This window comes from Scyliorhinus torazame, chromosome 7 (genome assembly GCF_047496885.1).
Source record: "Scyliorhinus torazame isolate Kashiwa2021f chromosome 7, sScyTor2.1, whole genome shotgun sequence".
In the NCBI taxonomy this organism is placed as follows: domain Eukaryota; kingdom Metazoa; phylum Chordata; class Chondrichthyes; order Carcharhiniformes; family Scyliorhinidae; genus Scyliorhinus; species Scyliorhinus torazame.
Window position 1 is genome coordinate 281,719,197 of NC_092713.1, and position 17,125 is coordinate 281,736,321.

A 17,125-nucleotide genomic window follows, 5' to 3' on the forward strand; every position below is an offset into this window, starting at 1 on the left:
GGAGGATAGTGAACAAAGCAACTACGAAAAGCTTAAAGGGATAAACAAGGCAACATCAGACAGTCAATCAAACATCAGTAGTGCACAAATTTCTAAAAACATAATATCAGATTAAATTACTCAGTTAGAAAGACATGGGTTAATTAAGGGTAACAAAGTCTAAAAGCTGAGATGCATGCCAGGTATTTAATAAAATTATTTGAAGAAAGAATGGAGTGCACTACTGATAAAGGAATTGTAATAGATATTCTGTACATGGATTTTCAATAGCTATTTGATAATATGTTGTGTAGTGTAGTAGTTGATGATAAAACAAAGGCATAGGATTTTGAAGGGACTCCGCAAACTTGGCCAAAAGTCAGACAAACCCTGAAAGGAGAGGATGCTAATAAATGGCGTTTTTGGTTTGTGGAGGAAAATGAACAGCTGTATTCATAGGGGTCGAAGTCAACAATTTGTTTAAAAGCAAAATACTGCAGATGCTGGAAATCTCAAATAAAGATAGGAAATACTAGAAATACCCGGCAGCATCTGTGGAGAGAAGCAGAATGTATAACATATACTATATCTTCTCTTCTGAGGGCAGTCCCTCGGAATCGAGGATGACTTGCTTTCACTCTGGTTTGCTGGGTTCGGAGACAGTGATAAGTCCGCATGAGGGGCAGGTGGTGTTTGAAGGTTTGGGTTGTTTGGAGGTTTATGCACTCCCTCCGATTCCTTTACTTTTGCTTCTGCACATTCCTGACATTAATGCCTTCCCGAATGAGCCTTCTCCATTTTGGTCGGTCACAAGCCAGAAACTCCTATGAGGCTGCGGGGGTTCAGGAATGCTTTGAGGACATCCCAAAATTATTTTTGCTGTGCTCCTGGGAGTCTCCTGCCATGGTCGAGTTCGGAGTTCTGGTGACAGATGTGTCCTGCCCAGTGGAGCTGGTTTTCAGTGATCTGTGCCTGGATTCTGGACGGGTTAACTTGGTCGAGGGTGCGGTTTGTTAGACCCGCACCCCCTTCCTGCATTGGATGTGAAGATCTTGTGAAGGCACCGCTGGAGGTACATCTCCAGTGCTCGAATTCAGGATAGTGAACTGGATATCAAAATTTGATGCTTACATGAATGTGAATCCGATACCTCAGTGAAATACTGAGCTACTGAGCGGGTGATATTTTATCAGTATGGCCATTACCTTTTTTATTATGATATTAGCCTGGAGCCCTGTCTGCCTGTGAGGTGGAAACAAAAATTCTTGTGGTATTAAAGAAGAATTCTGGCCAACATTTAGCCCTCAACCAACTCTGTCAAAACAAATTATAACGCAATTTATCTCATTGTTGTTAATGGGACCTTGTTGTGAACAAATTGGCAGCCACATTTGACCCCCCCCCCACCACTTCGTCCCCCCCTTGCCCCCTCCCTCCTAAAAAACAGATGTCTACATGTCAATATAATTGGATGAGAAACACTTTGGGATTTCCCGAGGAACTGAAAGACAGTATATAAACACAAGCACTTTCCACTTCTTGCTTTCTAACAGAAACAATAGCGGAAACAAAGCGCATAACAGATTTCAAATAGGGGGTGGATAAATATTCAAACAAAAAAAATGTATGAGGGCATGGGAAAAGGGCATTTAGCTGAAACGAGTAGATGGTTATTCCAGAGAGCGAGCACAGGCTTTATTGGCCTACTTTGCTGTAGAATTGTCCCAAGAATTAATGGATAACAGAACAAATAATGTTTTCTCTCACTGCTTAGTAGAATAGACTACCAGTAAAACAGCCAATACTAGGTGGATGAATTGCTTTAAATGAACTTGCAACATTGTTTGATTAATAATGGAGGTGAAGATTAAAAGGATATTGTTGGTAAAGGTGTCAGACTCGGCTAAGTGCTCTCCCGCTGAGTTTTAAAGGTTGTGGATAGAAATCCCACTCTAGAGATTTGAGCACATAATCTTGGCTGGCAACTTAGCACAGTATTCAGGAAATACTCCACTTGGATGAAGGAACGTGGGACCATGTATCCAAGTTTGCTGATGTTAACAAGTGGCACGGTGGGGCAGTGATTAGCACTGCTGCCTACAGGACCCGGGTTCAATCCCGGCCCTGGGTCACTGTCCATGTGGAATTTGCACATTCTCCCCGTGTCTGCGTGGGTTTCACCCCCACAACCCAAAGATGTGCAGGGTAGGTGGATTGGCCATGCCAAACTGTCCCTTAATTGAAAAAAAAATTGGGTACTAATTTATAGAAAAAGAAATTAATTGGCACAGAAAATAGGGTAGATGGCAGTCGAAATGTGCAAAGCCACACTGGTAGATAAAGTGAGCAGGCAGAATTGCAGTAGGCAGAAGTCAACGTGGAGAAATGTGAGGCCATTCATTTTAGACCTAAGAAAGCTGGATCAGAGTTTTTTTTTAAATGGTTAGATGCTGGGACGGTGGAAGACCAGAATGATACAGGGCTAGTGTTAAATTATAAGGCTAAATAGACTTGCATTACTGTGAATACAGAAAACTAAGATGAGCTAACTGAGGTGTTTAACGTAATTGAAAAATCTGAGAACATTGATAGAGAGAAACTATTTCTTCTGGCCTGGTGTGTCCAGAACAAAAAGGCATAACCTTGAAATTAGGTTCAGGTTTGACCTCACAAAGTACTGCCCAGCATAATGGGTAGTGCAAATCTGGAATTTTCTCGGGCCAGTTCCAATTAACGTTTTGAACTGAAATTCATAGACATTTATTAAGTAATGCTATCAAGGGGCACAAAACCGAGCTGGAAAGGTTACATCAAGTTACAGACAAGCCGTGATTGAAATGAATGGCAGAATGGGCTGGAGGGGCAGAACAGATAGGAACTTTCAAAAGTTGATTGGGGGAGTCTGTTGGCAGGCAAAGGGACGGCTGGTAAATGGGAGACTTTCAAAAGTGTGTTAACCAGGGTTCAGGGTAAGCACATTCCTTTTAGAGTGAAGGGCAAGGCTGGTAGAAGTCCACCTCAATGGCAGCGGAGATCAGGATGCTGCAGGACCAGCAGAAGTGGCTGTTGGAGAAATTGGAGGACCTGGAGAACCATTCACGGAGGCAGAACATCCGGATAGTCCGTCTGCCGGAGGGGAAAGAAGGTTCAGATGCTGGTGCGTATGTGGGGAAGGTGCTGGAGAAGCTGATGGGGGAAGGTTCGTTCGCCAAGCCATTGGAGGTGGACCAGGCTCACAGGGCACTTATACGTAAACCCCAGGGGCGTGAGCCCCCGAGGGTGATGCTGGTACCCCTACATCAGTTCCTAGGCAAGGAACGTATTATGAGGTGGGCCAGGCAGACGAAGCGGTGTGTGTGGGAAGATGCCGAGATCCGGGTGTATCAGGACTTGGGAGCAGAACTCGCAAAGAGGAGGGCGAGTTTCAATAAGGTCAAGTCGGCCCTATATGCAAAAGGAATAAAGTTTGGTCTTATTTACCCGGCCCGTCTATGGGTGAACTATGAGGGTCGGGAGCTGTACTTTGGCTCACCGGAGGACGTGGTGGGCTTTATGGAAGACCATAAACTGGCGGGAAAATGAAGGCCTTGAACTCGGACTGTGAAGAACTGAGCTATGAGCTATGTTTTGTGAAAACTTTAAACTTTTAATGTTTAATTTGCGATGTCTGGAACAACGTTTGAGGCTTTGTTTATATATTCTCCCTCTTTTTCCGTTTTTCATCCGGTTCTGTTGAGGTTAGTTGACTAGATAATACTTTGTTAAGGGAGGAGGGGTGGGCCTTTGTGCTCGGACCTTGGGAGGGATTGCTTGTTTGTTTTTGCTTCTTGCCATTGTTTTGGGAGTTTGCATTAAGAGCGGGGGGGAGGGGAATCAGTGGGGATAGGACGCTAGGCGCCAGGGGCACCGGGCTGCCAGGTTAGCTGGGAGGGCTACTTCATGGAAGCAGAGTGGGGGTTGAGCTGGGGACCAACATAGGAGGGGGGGGGGGATAGACTGTTGACGGAGAGGGGAGAAGAGCTGATGATGGTAGCTGCTGGAGGTCGGGCCAGGTGAGGTGTGGGGCATGGGCCAAGGGCTGGCCTCGGAGAGGCTATGGCTGATTGACAGGGGAGGGGGGTAGGGTGCCCCCTGACCAGGTTGATCATGTGGAATGTTCGTGGACTGAATGGGCCAGTCAAAAGTGCCCTTGTGTCCGCACACTTGAGGCAACTGAAGGCGGATGTGGCCATGCTTCAGGACACACACAAAAAGCTGGGAGACCAGGTTAGATTGAGGAAGGGATGGATCGGGCAGGTGTTTCACTCAGGATTGGACTTTAAAACAAGGGGGGTGGCAATTCTAGTCAAAAGGTGGCATTCGAGGTGGGGAAGATAGAGGCAAGCCCGGGGGATAGATTTATTATGGTTCGTGGGAAGCTGGAGGGAATGGCTGTGGTGCTGTTGAATATACACGCCCCAAACTGAGATGATGTCGCGTTCGTTAGGAGGGTGCGAGGGAAGATTCCGGACCTGGACTTGCACGGACTGATTATGGGGGGGGGGATTTCAACACGGTCCTGGATCCGAGACTGGACCGGTCGAGTCCCAGGTCTGGAAAGGTGTCAGCAATGGCGAAAGAGCTGCAGGAGCTTACGGAGCACATGGGAGGGGTGGATCCATGGAGATTCGGGAGGCCAAGGAGTAAGGAGTTTTCATTCTACTCCATGTGCATAAGGTGTACTCAAGGATAGACTTTTTCGTGCTGGTCAAAACGCTGCTGGCGGACGTGGTGGATACTGAATATTCAGCAATTGTGGTGACAGACCACGCCCTGTGAGGTAGACCTGCGAGTGAGTAAAAGAAAGGCCCAGCGGCCACAATGGAGGTTAGATGTGGGACTACTCGCGGAGGATGAGGTGTGTGAGCAGGTGAGGGAGGTCATTCAGGGGTACATAAAGAGTAATGATACGGGTGAGATCTCAGCAGGGGTGGGGTGGGAGGCACTGAAGGTGGTTATCAGGTGGGAATTCATCTTGAATCGGGCCCACAGGGAGAAGACTGAACGGGCGGAGTTGGACAGGCTGGTAGGTGAAATTTTACAGGTGGACAGGAGGTATGCGGAGTCTCCGGGATGAGGGGCTCCTGAAGGGGCGGCAGAGACTTCAAATGGAATTTGGGCTCCTGTCTACAGGTAAGGCAGAGGGGCAGCTGAGGAGGGTAAAGGGGGAGGTGTATGAATATGGGGAAAAAGTCAGCAGGATGTTGGTGCATCAGGAAACAGGAGGCGGCAAGAGAAATTGGGAAAGTAAAGGAAAAAAGGGGGAAGGTGGTTGCCGACCCGGAGGGGGTGAACGATGTGTTTCGGGAATTTTATAGCTGACTTTATAAATCGGAACCCCCGGCTGGGTAGGAGGGCATGAAGCGATTCTTGGGGGGGCTGGAGTTCCCCAGGGTAGACGAGGAGTTGGTGGAAGGCTTGGGAGGCCCAATTGGGCTCAGGTAGGTGATAGACGGACTGGGGGTGATGCAATCGGGTATAGCTCCGGGACCTGACAAATATCCGGTGGAGTTTTAGAAAAAGGTTTCTGGGTTACTGGGGCCACTCTTGGTAAAGCCCTTTAATGAGTCCAAGAAGCTGGGAGTGCTCCCCCCAACATTATCACAGGCATCGATTTCCCTTATTTTGAAGCGAGGTAAGGATCCAGAGAGCTGTGGATCGTATAGGCCGATCTCTCTTTTGAATGTGTTGCGAAGTTGCTGGCAAAGATCCTGGCCACACGTATAGAGGACTGTGTCCCGGAGGTAATTGGGGAGGATCAGACGGGATTTGTGAAGGGACAGCACTTGACATCCAACATTAGACGACTCCTAAATGTTATAATGATGCCAGCGGAGGGGCACGAGGTTGAGGTGGTGGAGTGGAAGTACTTGTGGGATAGCTTAGGAAGGTTTGGATTCGGGCAGGGATTTGTAGACTGGGTCCGGTTGCTATACCAGGCACTGGTGGCGGATGCAAGGACCAACCGGGTCCAGCCAGAATACTTTAGTTTGTGCAGGGAGAGAAGACAGGGGTGCCCACTCTCCCCACTACTGTTTGCCCTGGCCATAGAGCCCTTGGCAATGGCCCATAGGTCATCGAATGTTTGGCAGGGGATAGTGAGAGGGGGGTAAAACATAGGGTCTCGCTCTACGCAGATGATTTGCTCCGGTACATAATAGACCTGCTTAGGGGGGGGATCCAGGCATGGGGGCAGGAGAAGAGACTGAGGGGATTACCATTCAAAGTGGTGGGGAGGAGTTTTAGGTACCTGGGTGATGGATCTGTGTGTCTATTCGGAACCGTGGTAATGCGTTATCCCTTCTTAGTTCCCAAATAACAGATTCCAGGCTGTGCTTTTTGGCAAAGTTATTTGCAACTTTTTTGTCACCTTTTTAGTGTCTACTGGTAAACTCAATTTCAGTACAAAATTTTAGAAAGTTCCAACTAGCCTTGCAGCAAACTAGTCAGATCGATTGTCTTCTGCAAATATAGTAGTTGAATTTAAAATACAATTATATTTCTTGGTAATTTCTTCAAATCAAGATGCACAGTACAAAAACGACTGAGTGATTTAAAACAAAAGAAATTATGGGCAGCACAGTAGCACAAGTGATTAGCACTGTGGCTTCACAGCGCTAGGGTCCCAGGTTCGATTCAATGCTGGGTCACTGTCTGTACGGAGTCTGCACGTTCTCCCCATGTCTGCGAGTGCTCCGGTTTCCTCCCACAGTCCAAAGATGTGCAGGTTTAGGTTGATTGGCCATGATAACTTGCCCTTCGTGACCAAAAAGGTTAGGAGGGGTTATTGGGTTACGGGGATAGGGTGGGAATCAGGGCTTAAGTGGGTCGCTGCAGACTCGATGGGCCAAATGGCCTCTTTCTGTACTGTATGTTCTATGTTCTATGTTCTTATAAAATGGCGATTTTGCAAAGCAAGCAGAATAGGTTTCAGAAAAAAGGTTAGAGTGATTCCGGAAAAGACGTGTTTTCTCATCCTGACAACTGATCTTTTAAGGAGATTACTATCGTAAAGTTTCGCCCTCTTTACAGCTGTGATTGGCTTTAACTAATTTACAATTCGCTCAATTTGGCCAAACTGTCTGTCTGTCAATTTAAGAGATAAATGATTTGGGGTAATTTTCCATAACATTGTCTGAGTGAAACACATTTCCCACCAGGAGTTATCACCATGGGCTGACTGGTCGTTATCATGGAAACGGAACTGGGTCCTCAGCCCAGTTCTTTAACACAAAGGGTCTTTCTTCTATTTGACCTTGCAGTCTCTAGCAGTTTACATAACTTGCAAAATATGAACATTTTAAGTCTTATCTGATTAATTCCCAATTAGTCAGCTTCTCTTACTCTCATATGATTCAGTCAATTAGTCCCAAAGATTTCTTATTTAAACCCCCTACCTACCTCATCTATAGCTAACCAGAAAATCTGATTTCTATCACTGAGGATTCAGGTGGCAAGGGACTGGGGTCAGCTCCATAAGTTAAATCTGGGCAGTGCGGTTGAGCATATGAAAAGAGACTTCCACAGGTGGGACATGCTCCCGCTGACATTGACGGGGTGGGTGTAGACTGTGAAGGTGACAGTCCTCCCGAGGTTGCTGTTCGTTTTTCAATGTCTTCCAATTTTTATCCCCAAGGCTTTTTTCAGGGAGATGAACGTGGCGATCTTGGGTTTTGTATGGGCTGGTGAGACCCCGAGGGTGAAGAAGGTACTTTTGGGATAGGGACGCAAGGAGGGAGCTTAGCCCTTCCGAGTTTTATGAACTATTACTGGGCGGCCAACATATCGATGTTAGGAAGTGGGCAGTGGGGGAGGGGTCGGTGTACGAGTTTGGAGGCTTTGCTAATGGCGCCCGGCTCGGTACTCCACAAGCCCAGTGGTAGTGGCAGCCTTGAGGGTGTGGGGACAATGGAGACAGTACATGAGATTGGAGGGGGCGTCAGTGTGGGCACCGATCTGTGATAATCACCGGTTTGTTCCGGGGGCTGGACGGAGGCTTTCGGAGGTGGCAGTGGGCAGGGATTGAGAGATTTGGGGATCTCCTCATTGAGGAGGGTTTCCCGAGCCCGGAGGCATTGGAGGAGGAGTTTGAGTTGCCGGGTGGGAACGGGTTTCGGTACCGACAGGTACGGGACTTTGTCCGGAGGTAGGTTCCAAGCTTTCCTCGCCTCCCCCTGAGGGGACTACAGAATAAAGTAATGTCTAAAAAGGGGTTTGGGGAGGGGAGGGTCTCGGAGCGATACAAGGAATTGATGGAGTGGGAAGGGGTCCCAGTCGGGGAGGTGAAGAAGAAATGGGACGAAGAGTTGGGAGGGGAGCTGTAAGTCAGACTTTGGGGAAAGGCCTTGAAGAGAGTCAATTCATCCTCGTCGTGTGCCAGGCTTAGCCTGATCCAGTTCAAGGTGGTTCATAGGGCCCACATGACGGTAGCCCAGATGAGTAAGTTTTTCGAGGAAGTGGAGGACAGGTGTGGATGCTGTGGGGGAAGCCCGGCGAATCATGTACATATGTTCTGGGCGCGTCCGAAGTTGAGGGGATTCTGGCAGGGATTTGCGGATGTCATGTCAGAGGTCCTGGAAGGGAGGGTGACTCTGAGGCCAGAAATGGCAATATTTGGGGTATCGGAAGATCCGGGGTCCAGGGCTGGGGTGAGGGAGGCCGATGTTCTGGCCTTCTCCTCCCTGGTGGCCCGGAGATGGATTTTGCTGGGGTGGAGGGACTCGGAGCCTCCAAAGTCAGGAGTGTGGGTTAGCGACATGGCCAGGTTTCTCAGGCTGGAAAAAATTAAGTTCACCTCAGGGGTTTGCTCGGAGGTGGCAGCCGTTTATCGACTTCTTTAAGGAAAACTGAATGTCAGCAGAAAGTGGGGGGGGGGGAGAGAAAATGGTAGGCATGGCAGTGTAAAATAAGGACAGGGAATCTAATATACGGGTAGTTAGGAGCTAGGGCGGGAGGGTAGTTGGGTATGTTATTGTGTTGTGGTTGCGTGTGTTGGGCTGCTAGGTTGTTTAGAATGTTAATTTGTGACTTCCGGTTGCGGCTATGCGGAGCTAAGCCGCACATTTCGGCGGCTCCCGCTGGAACGGACTTGTGGGCTCTCCAGAGGAGCCCCAACGGAAATTTTTCGACGACTTCCCGTGTGGGAAGGTGAGAGCAAGGTCCCCCTTCCATAGTATATGGAGTGGACCAGAAGTGGAGTGGTCAAAAAAGCGGTTTTGGAGCAGCGAAAGAAGCGAGGGAGAAAAAACAAGATGGCGGAGGGCGGAGATTGAGCGGCATGGGGGCCGGAGCAGCAGGAGTTTCTCAGGCGCTGTGTGGAGGAGCTTAAGAAAGAGGTGCTGGCGCCACTGCTGACGGCGATCGAGGGGCTAAAGGAGACCCGGAAGGCCCACTGGGTAGAGATCCGGGAGGTGCGGGAAAAAGCCGCAGAGAACAAGGACGAGATCTTGGGCCTGGCGGTGAACAACAAAGAACAAAGAACAAAGAAATGTACAGCACAGGAACAGGCCCTTCGGCCCTCCAAGCCCGTGCCGACCATACTGCCCGACTAAACTACAATCTTCTACACTTCCTGGGTCCGTATCCTTCTATTCCCATCCTATTCATATATTTGTCAAGATGCCCCTTAAATGTCCCTATCGTCCCTGCTTCCACTACCTCCTCCGGTAGCGAGTTCCAGGCACCCACTACCCTCTGCGTAAAAAACTTGCCTCGTACATCTACTCTAAACCTTGCCCCTCTCACCTTAAACCTATGCCCCCTAGTAATTGACCCCTCTACCCTGGGGAAAAGCCTCTGACTATCCACTCTGTCTATGCCCCTCATAATTTTGTATACCTCTATCAGGTCGCCCCTCAACCTCCTTCGTTCCAGTGAGAACAAACCGAGTTTATTCAATCGCTCCTCATAGCTTATGCCCTCCATACCAGGCAACATTCTGGTAAATCTCTTCTGCACCCTCTCTAAAGCCTCCACATCCTTCTGGTAGTGTGGCGACCAGAATTGAACACTATACTCCAAGTGTGGCCTAACTAAGGTTCCATACAGCTGCAACATGACTTGCCAATTCTTATACTCAATGCCCCGGCCAATGAAGGCAAGCATGCCGTATGCCTTCTTGACTACCTTCTCCACCTGAAGATGGAGGCGCACGAGGCGCTGCACAAGAGGTGGGCGGAAAGATTCAAGGACCTGGAGAACAGGTCGAGGAGGAAGCACCTTCGGATTCTGGGTCTCCCTGAAGGGGTGGAGGGGGCCGATGCAGGAGCATATGTGAGCACGATGCTCAATTCGCTGAAGGGTGCAGAGGCCTCTCCGAGTCCCCTGGAGCTAGATGGGGCTCATCGGGTCCTGGCGAGGAGACCCAAGGCCAACGAGCCGCCAAGGGCGGTAGTGGTGAGGTTTCATCGTTTCGTGGACAGAGAGTGTGTCTTGAGATGGGCCAAGAAAGAGCGGAGCAACAGGTGGGAGAATATGGTGATCCGAATCTATCAGGACTGGAGTACGGAGGTGGCAAAGAAGAGAGCTGGTTTTAATCGGGCCAAGGCGGTGCTGCATAGGAAGGGGGTGAGATTCGGAATGCTGCAGCCAGCGCGATTGTGGGTCACATTTCAGGATCGTCACCACTACTTTGAAACGCCTGAAGAGGCTTGGATCTTTATACAAACTGAAAAGTTGGACTCAAACTGAGGGTCTGTGGTTGTGGGGGGGGATGTCGGTTGTATACAGGGTTTTAACTATGCGTAGGGAATGTTCCACGGGTTGGGCGATGGATGGGGATGGGGGAAGAGATCTGATGGGGAGACTGTGAGGGAATGTGGGCGCCGGTGCTGGAGGGAGGGGAGGCCCGGGGATGGGGGAATTGGGATAAGGCCGCAACAGGAGCTGCGCCAGAGGGGGCGGGGCTGGTTCAGGAAAGCGCGGGCTTTTTCCACGCTAGGGAAGGACGGAGTCGGGGGATGGAGGAGCGCACATTGATTGCTGGGGAGGAGGAGGGGGGATTTCCACACGGGGGGGAGTCAATGGGACGGCAGGGGAGACCGGGGTCAGCAGGTGTCAGCTGACTTACGGGAGTGTTATGGGGGGAGCAAAAGAGCTAGATATGGATCTAGCGGGGGGAGGGGGAAGGGGGGGGGGAAATAGGGTTGCTGCTGCATTGGCCGAGGGGGAACTGAAAACAGAAGAGGTGGTCAGGGCGGGGGTCCCACATCTGGGGGACTCGAGGGTGCGGGAGGCGCGGGCACGGGACTGGCCTAGAAAAGGAGATGGCTAGTCGGCAGGGGGGAAAGAGGGCGGGGGGGGGGGGAAGCCCCCCAATCCGGCTGATAACGTGGAATGTGAGGGGCCTGAATGGGCCGGTTAAGAGGGCCCGAGTGTTCGCGCACTTAAAGGGACTGAAGGCAGACGTGGTCATGCTTCAGGAGACACATTTGAAGGTGGCAGACCAGGTCAGGTTAAGAAAGGGATGGGTAGGACAGGTAGTCCATTCGGGGCTGGATGCGACGAATAGAGGGGTGGCAATACTGGTGGGGAAGCGGGTGTCGTTTGAGGCCAAGAATATAGTAGTGGACAATGGAGGTCGATACGTGATGGTGAGCGGTAGGTTGCAGGGGAAGTGGGTGGTATTGGTAAAAGTATACGCCCCGAACTGGGACGATGCTGGATTTATGAAGCGTATGTTGGGGCGTATTCCGGACCTGGAGGTAGGAAGCTTGATAATGGGGGGGATTTCAACCCAGCATTAGATCGTTCCAGATCTAGGGCTGGGAAGAGGCCGGCTGCGGCCAAGGTGCTTAGGGGGGTTATGGACCAGATGGGGGGAGTAGATCCGTGGAGATTTGCTAGGCCCCTGGCCAGGGAATTTTCTTTTTTTTTCCCACGTACACAAAGCCTACTCCCGGATAGATTTTTTTTGTTTTGAGCAGGGCGCTGATCCCGAAAGTGGAGGGAACGGAGTACTCTGCCATCGCTATCTCAGACCACGCCCCGCACTGGGTGGAGCTGGAGTTGGGGGAGGAGAGGGACCAACGCCCGCTGTGGCGTCTGGATGTGGGATTACTCGCAGATGAGGAGCTGTGCGGAAGGGTACGGGGGTGCATTGAAAGGTATTTGGAGACCAATGACAACGGGGAGGTGCAGGTGGGGGTAGTATGGGAGGCGCTGAAGGCGGTGGTCAGGGGAGAGTTAATCTCCATCAGGGCTCACAGGGAGAAGAGAGAGGGCAGGGAAAGGGAGAGGTTAGTGGGGGAGATCCTAAGGGTGGACAGGAGATATGCAGAGGCCCCTGAAGAGGGGCTACTTAGGGAGCGGCGAAGTCTCCAGAACGAATTTGACGTGTTAACCACAGGGAAGGCAGAGGCACAGTGGAGGAAAGCACAGGGGGCGACGTATGAGTATGGGGAGAAGGCGAGCCGGATGCTGGCACATCAGCTCCGTAAGAGGATGGCAGCGAGGGAGACAGGTGGAGTTAAGGATGGCAGGGGAACTACGGTGCGGAGTGCAGTGAAAGTAAATGAGGCATTTAAGGCCTTTTATGAGGAGCTGTACAGATCTCAGCCCCCAGTGGGGGAAGAGGGAATGCGACGATTTCTGGGTCAACTGAGGTTCCCGAGGGTGGAGGAGCAGGAGGTGGCTGGTTTGGGGGCGCCAATTGGGTTGGAGGAGGTGATTAAAGGACTGGGGAGCATGCAGGCGGGGAAGGCCCCGGGGCCAGATGGGTTCACGGTTGAGTTTTACAGGAAGTATACGGACCTGTTAGCCCCGTTGCTGGTGAGGACTTTCAATGAGGCAAGGGAGGGGGGGGGACCCTGCCCCCGACAATGTCCAGGGCGATGATTTCTCTGATCCTGAAGCGGGACAAGGACCCACTGCAATGCGATTCATATAGGCCGATTTCGCTCCTTAATGTGGACGCTAAGTTGCTGGCAAAAGTGCTGGCTACGAGGATTGAGGACTGTGTCCCGGGGGTGATTCACGAGGACCAGATGGGATTTGTAAAGGGCAGGCAGCTAAACACCAATGTGCGGAGGCTCCTAAACGTGATTATGATGCCATCGGTGGAGGGAGAGGCGGAGATAGTGGCAGCTATGGACGCAGAGAAGGCCTTTGACCGAGTGGAGTGGGAGTATCTCTGGGAAGTGTTGCGGAGGTTTGGGTTTGGGGAGGGGTTTATCAGTTGGGTTAAGCTGCTATATAGAGCCCCGGTGGCGAGTGTGGTTACGAATCGGCGGAGGTCGGAGTATTTCCGGCTGTATCGAGGGACGAGGCAGGGGTGCCCCCTGTCCCCCCTGTTGTTTGCATTAGTAATTGAGCCTTTGGCCATGGCATTAAGGGAGTCCAGGAAATGGAGAGGGGTGGTCCGAGGGGGAGAGGAGCATCGGGTGTCGCTGTATGCAGACGACCTGTTGCTGTATGTGGCAGATCCAGTGGAGGGGATGGTGGAGGTCGTGCAGATCCTAAGGGCGTTTGGGGACTTCTCGGGCTATAAGCTCAATATCGGGAAAAGTGAGCTCTTCGTGGTGCATCCAGGGGACCGGGGAAGAGGGATAGACGACCTACCGTTGAGGAGTGCGGAAAGGAGCTTTCGGTACTTGGGGATCCAGGTAGCTAGGAGTTGGGGGGCCCTGCACAAACTTAATTTGACGTGGCTGGTGGAGCAGATGGAGGAGGACTTCAAATGATGGGATGTGTTGCCACTCTCGCTAGCGGGCAGGGTACAGTCGATTAAAATGATGGTCCTCCCGAGGTTTCTTTTTGTGTTCCAGTGCCTTCCTATTATGATTACCAAGGCCTTTTTTAAGCGGGTAGGTAGGAGCATCAAGGGCTTTGTGTGGGCAAACAAGACCCCGAGGGTAAGGAAGGTGTTTCTGGAGCGTAGTAGGGACAGAGGAGGGCTGGCGTTGCCAAATCTGGGTGGCTACTATTGGGCAGCCAACGTGGCGATGATCCGTAAGTGAGTGATGGAGGGAGAGTGGGCGGCATGGAAGAGGCTGGAGATGGCGCCCTGCAAAGGAACGAGCCTGAGGGCGCTGGTGACGGCACCGTTGCCGCTCTCGCCGACAAGGTACACCACGAGTCCGATGGTGGCGGCAACGCTAAAGATCTGGGGGCAGTGGAGACGACACAGGGGTGAGGTGTGGGGGGGGGGGTATATGGGTGGGCGGGGAAGAGGGTTTTCCGAGCGGCACTTGAAAAAGGAAAAACATAAACATATGGGAGAGTCAATTTGTGCGGGAGGAACCCATTGTACAAGTTCTGTATTATGTTGGATCGATATATTTATGTTCTGTTCTGTTCCTTCTCTTTTTCTTTTCTGTTACGGGGGGGTTTAATTGGTTGAAAATTTTTGTTGGAAAAACTTTGAATAAACATACTTTTTAAAAAAAAATAGAATGTTAATTTGTTAAATTTGTTAAACTGTGAAAATTACAAATGCTTCAAAAAATATTTTCTAAAAAAAATAGAGAAAGGCATGGATGTTAGGAAACTTGGGGAAATAAATAACGATGTCTTGAGGAGTGTACAGTTACAGAAATCTTAAAGCGCATCTAGGTAGATAAATCATAGTGCTCGGGATCTGATGAAATGTACCCCAGGACGTTGTGGGGGGCTAAGGAGGAAATTGCGGGTCCCCTAGCAGAGATATTTGAATCGTCAAGAGGTGAGGTGCGTGAAGATTGGAGGTGAGCAAATGTTATGCCTTTGTTTAAGAAGGGTCAGAGGGAAAAGCCTGGAAACTACAGACCGATGACCAAGTTGGTGGAAGGTATTCTGGGAGACAGGGTCTACAGGAATTTAGAGAGGCATAGACTGATTAGGGACAGTCAGCATGGCTTTGTGAGGGGAAAACCATGTCTCACAAATTTGATTGAGTTTTTTTGAAGGGGTAACCAAGAAGGGCAGTGCAGTCAACGTTGACATGGACTTTAGCAAAGCCTTTGACAAAGTGGGTTGTTGCATAAGGTTAAAACTCACGGGATCCAGGGTGAGGTAGCCAATTGGATACAAAGTTGTCTTGACGACAGAAGACAAAGGGTTGAAGAGGGTTGTTTTTCAAACTGGAGGCCTGTGACCAGTGGTGTGCCTCAGGGATCAGTGCTGGGTCCACTGTCTTTGTTATTTATATTAATGATTTGGATGAGAATTTAGGAGGCATAGTTAGTAAGTTTGCAAATGACATCAAGATTGGTGGCATAGTGGACAGTGAAGAAGGTTATTATAATCTTTGTCACAAGTAGGCTTACATTAACACTGCAATGGCCTCCTTCTGCATTGTTAATTCTATGATTGTATGAGAGGCTGGATAGGCTGGGACTTTTTTCCCTGGAGGCTTTGGGGTGATCCTATAGAGGTCAATCAAGTAATGAGGGGCATTGATAAGGTAGATAGTCAACATCTTTTCTCAAAGGTAGGGGAGTCTAAAACTAGAGAGCATAGGTTGAAGATAAGAGGGGAGAGATACAAAAAAAGAAAAGAGTCCAGAGGGGCAATATTTTCACAGAGGGTGGTGAGTGTCGAACGAGCTGCCAGAAGCAGTAGTAGAGGCGGGTACTATTTTGTTTTTTAAAAAGCATTTAGACAGCTATATAAGAAAGCTGGGTATAGAGGGATATGGGCCAAATTTGGGCAATTGGGACGAGTTTAGTGGTAAAAACTGGGCAGCATGGACAAGTTGGGCCGAAGGGCCTGTTTTCATGCTGACAACACCTTTTTGAAAAATACTGGTTTGTATTCCAGCTATTATTTAATTGGCTGAATTAAAATTCCCCTGACACCATGGTGGAATTTGAGCTCCTTTAATTGGATCATTAATCCAAGTCTAGATGATTTGAATAAAAAACAGGAAATGCTGAATACTCCGCAGGTAAGGCAACACCTGTAGAGTGAGAGTTAATGTTTCAGGTCGATGACCTTTCATCAGAATTTCTAGATTACTTTCATTGGCTTTCAAAGGACATAGAATCCCTACAGTGCAGAAGGCGGCCATTCGGCCCATTGTTTCTACACCGACCTTCTGAAAGAGCACCCTATCTAGGCCCCGCCCTATCCCTGTAACCCTACCTATAAGGGGCAATTTAGCATGGCAAATCCACCTAACCTGCATGTCTTTGGACTGTGGGAGGAAACCGGAGCCCCGCAGAAACGGGGAGGAAGTTCAAACTCCGCATAGTCACCCGAGGCTGGAATTGAACCCGGGTCCCTGGCGCTGTGAGGAAGCAGCGCTAACCACTGTGCCATCCAATCCTGGGGCTATATAAATGCAAGTTCTTAGATGGCCAAGCAAAAAGCTAAAAGCAAATGACTGTGGATGCTGGAATCTGAAATACTGGACAATCTCAGCAGCTCGGACAGCATCTGTGGAGAGAAAAGGGAGCTAATGTTTTGAATGTGGATGACTTTGTCAAATCTGGAGAGAAATGGTAATAGGGTCAGATTGAGGCACATTAAGAGACCAGAATGTGACACCGAGCAAGTTGCTAACAGTCATTATGTGGCTATGGAAACACCACTGGTGGAAGGCAGGCAGTCAGAGTTCAATAATCCTGATTTGCATCAGACTGATATAAAAACACTTTCTTTCCTGGAGAGCCAGAATAGATTAGAGCCTCACAGCAAAGCAAACTCAAACAGATGACAGATTCGGAGAGTCACAGAATCACAGTTATACAAATCTGCAAAGTCATACATACAGTGACACAAGCACAGACACAGACACACAGACACTGTCACTTACAAGAGTTACAGAGTGCACGATCACAGTCACGTAGTCAAAGTCACAGATATAGATCTACCACCGCCATGGGGTCACATCCTCACAGATCCAGTCACGTACAGAATCAGTTGTGGCTCAGTTGGTAGCATTCTTGCTCTTCAAGCACACGGTTCTGGGTTTGAGGTCCCACTGCCCAACTCGACTGCGTGTAACAGAAGGCTGACATTCTGGGCACAGCACAGAAGCAGCACTGTCAGTTCCGGATAAGAAAGGGGATCCCATCCGCCTGCTCAAGTGGCTGTGTCCAAGATCCCCCATTCGAAGCCCAGCGTGGGGACTCATCCCTCGAGCCCTGGCCAATATCTAACCCTCACTCAACATCACAAGAACAGATTA

General features: G+C 49.8%; 1 protein-coding gene across 3 annotated transcripts in view; it reads right to left on the reverse strand.

Moving 5' to 3' along the window:
* The window catches only part of LOC140427072 (protein Shroom1-like), a 145,575-nt gene that overhangs the window by 117,135 nt on the left and 11,315 nt on the right, over positions 1–17,125 (reverse strand). Inside the window, exon 1 of one of the 3 annotated variants that reach the window (XM_072512549.1) lies at positions 16,751–16,994. The exons of the other annotated variants lie outside the window; for them this stretch is intronic. The gene's annotated coding sequence lies outside the window, so the exon portion shown is untranslated. Of the gene's footprint in view, positions 1–16,750; positions 16,995–17,125 lie in introns of those variants that run through there. 3 annotated transcript variants of the gene reach the window in all.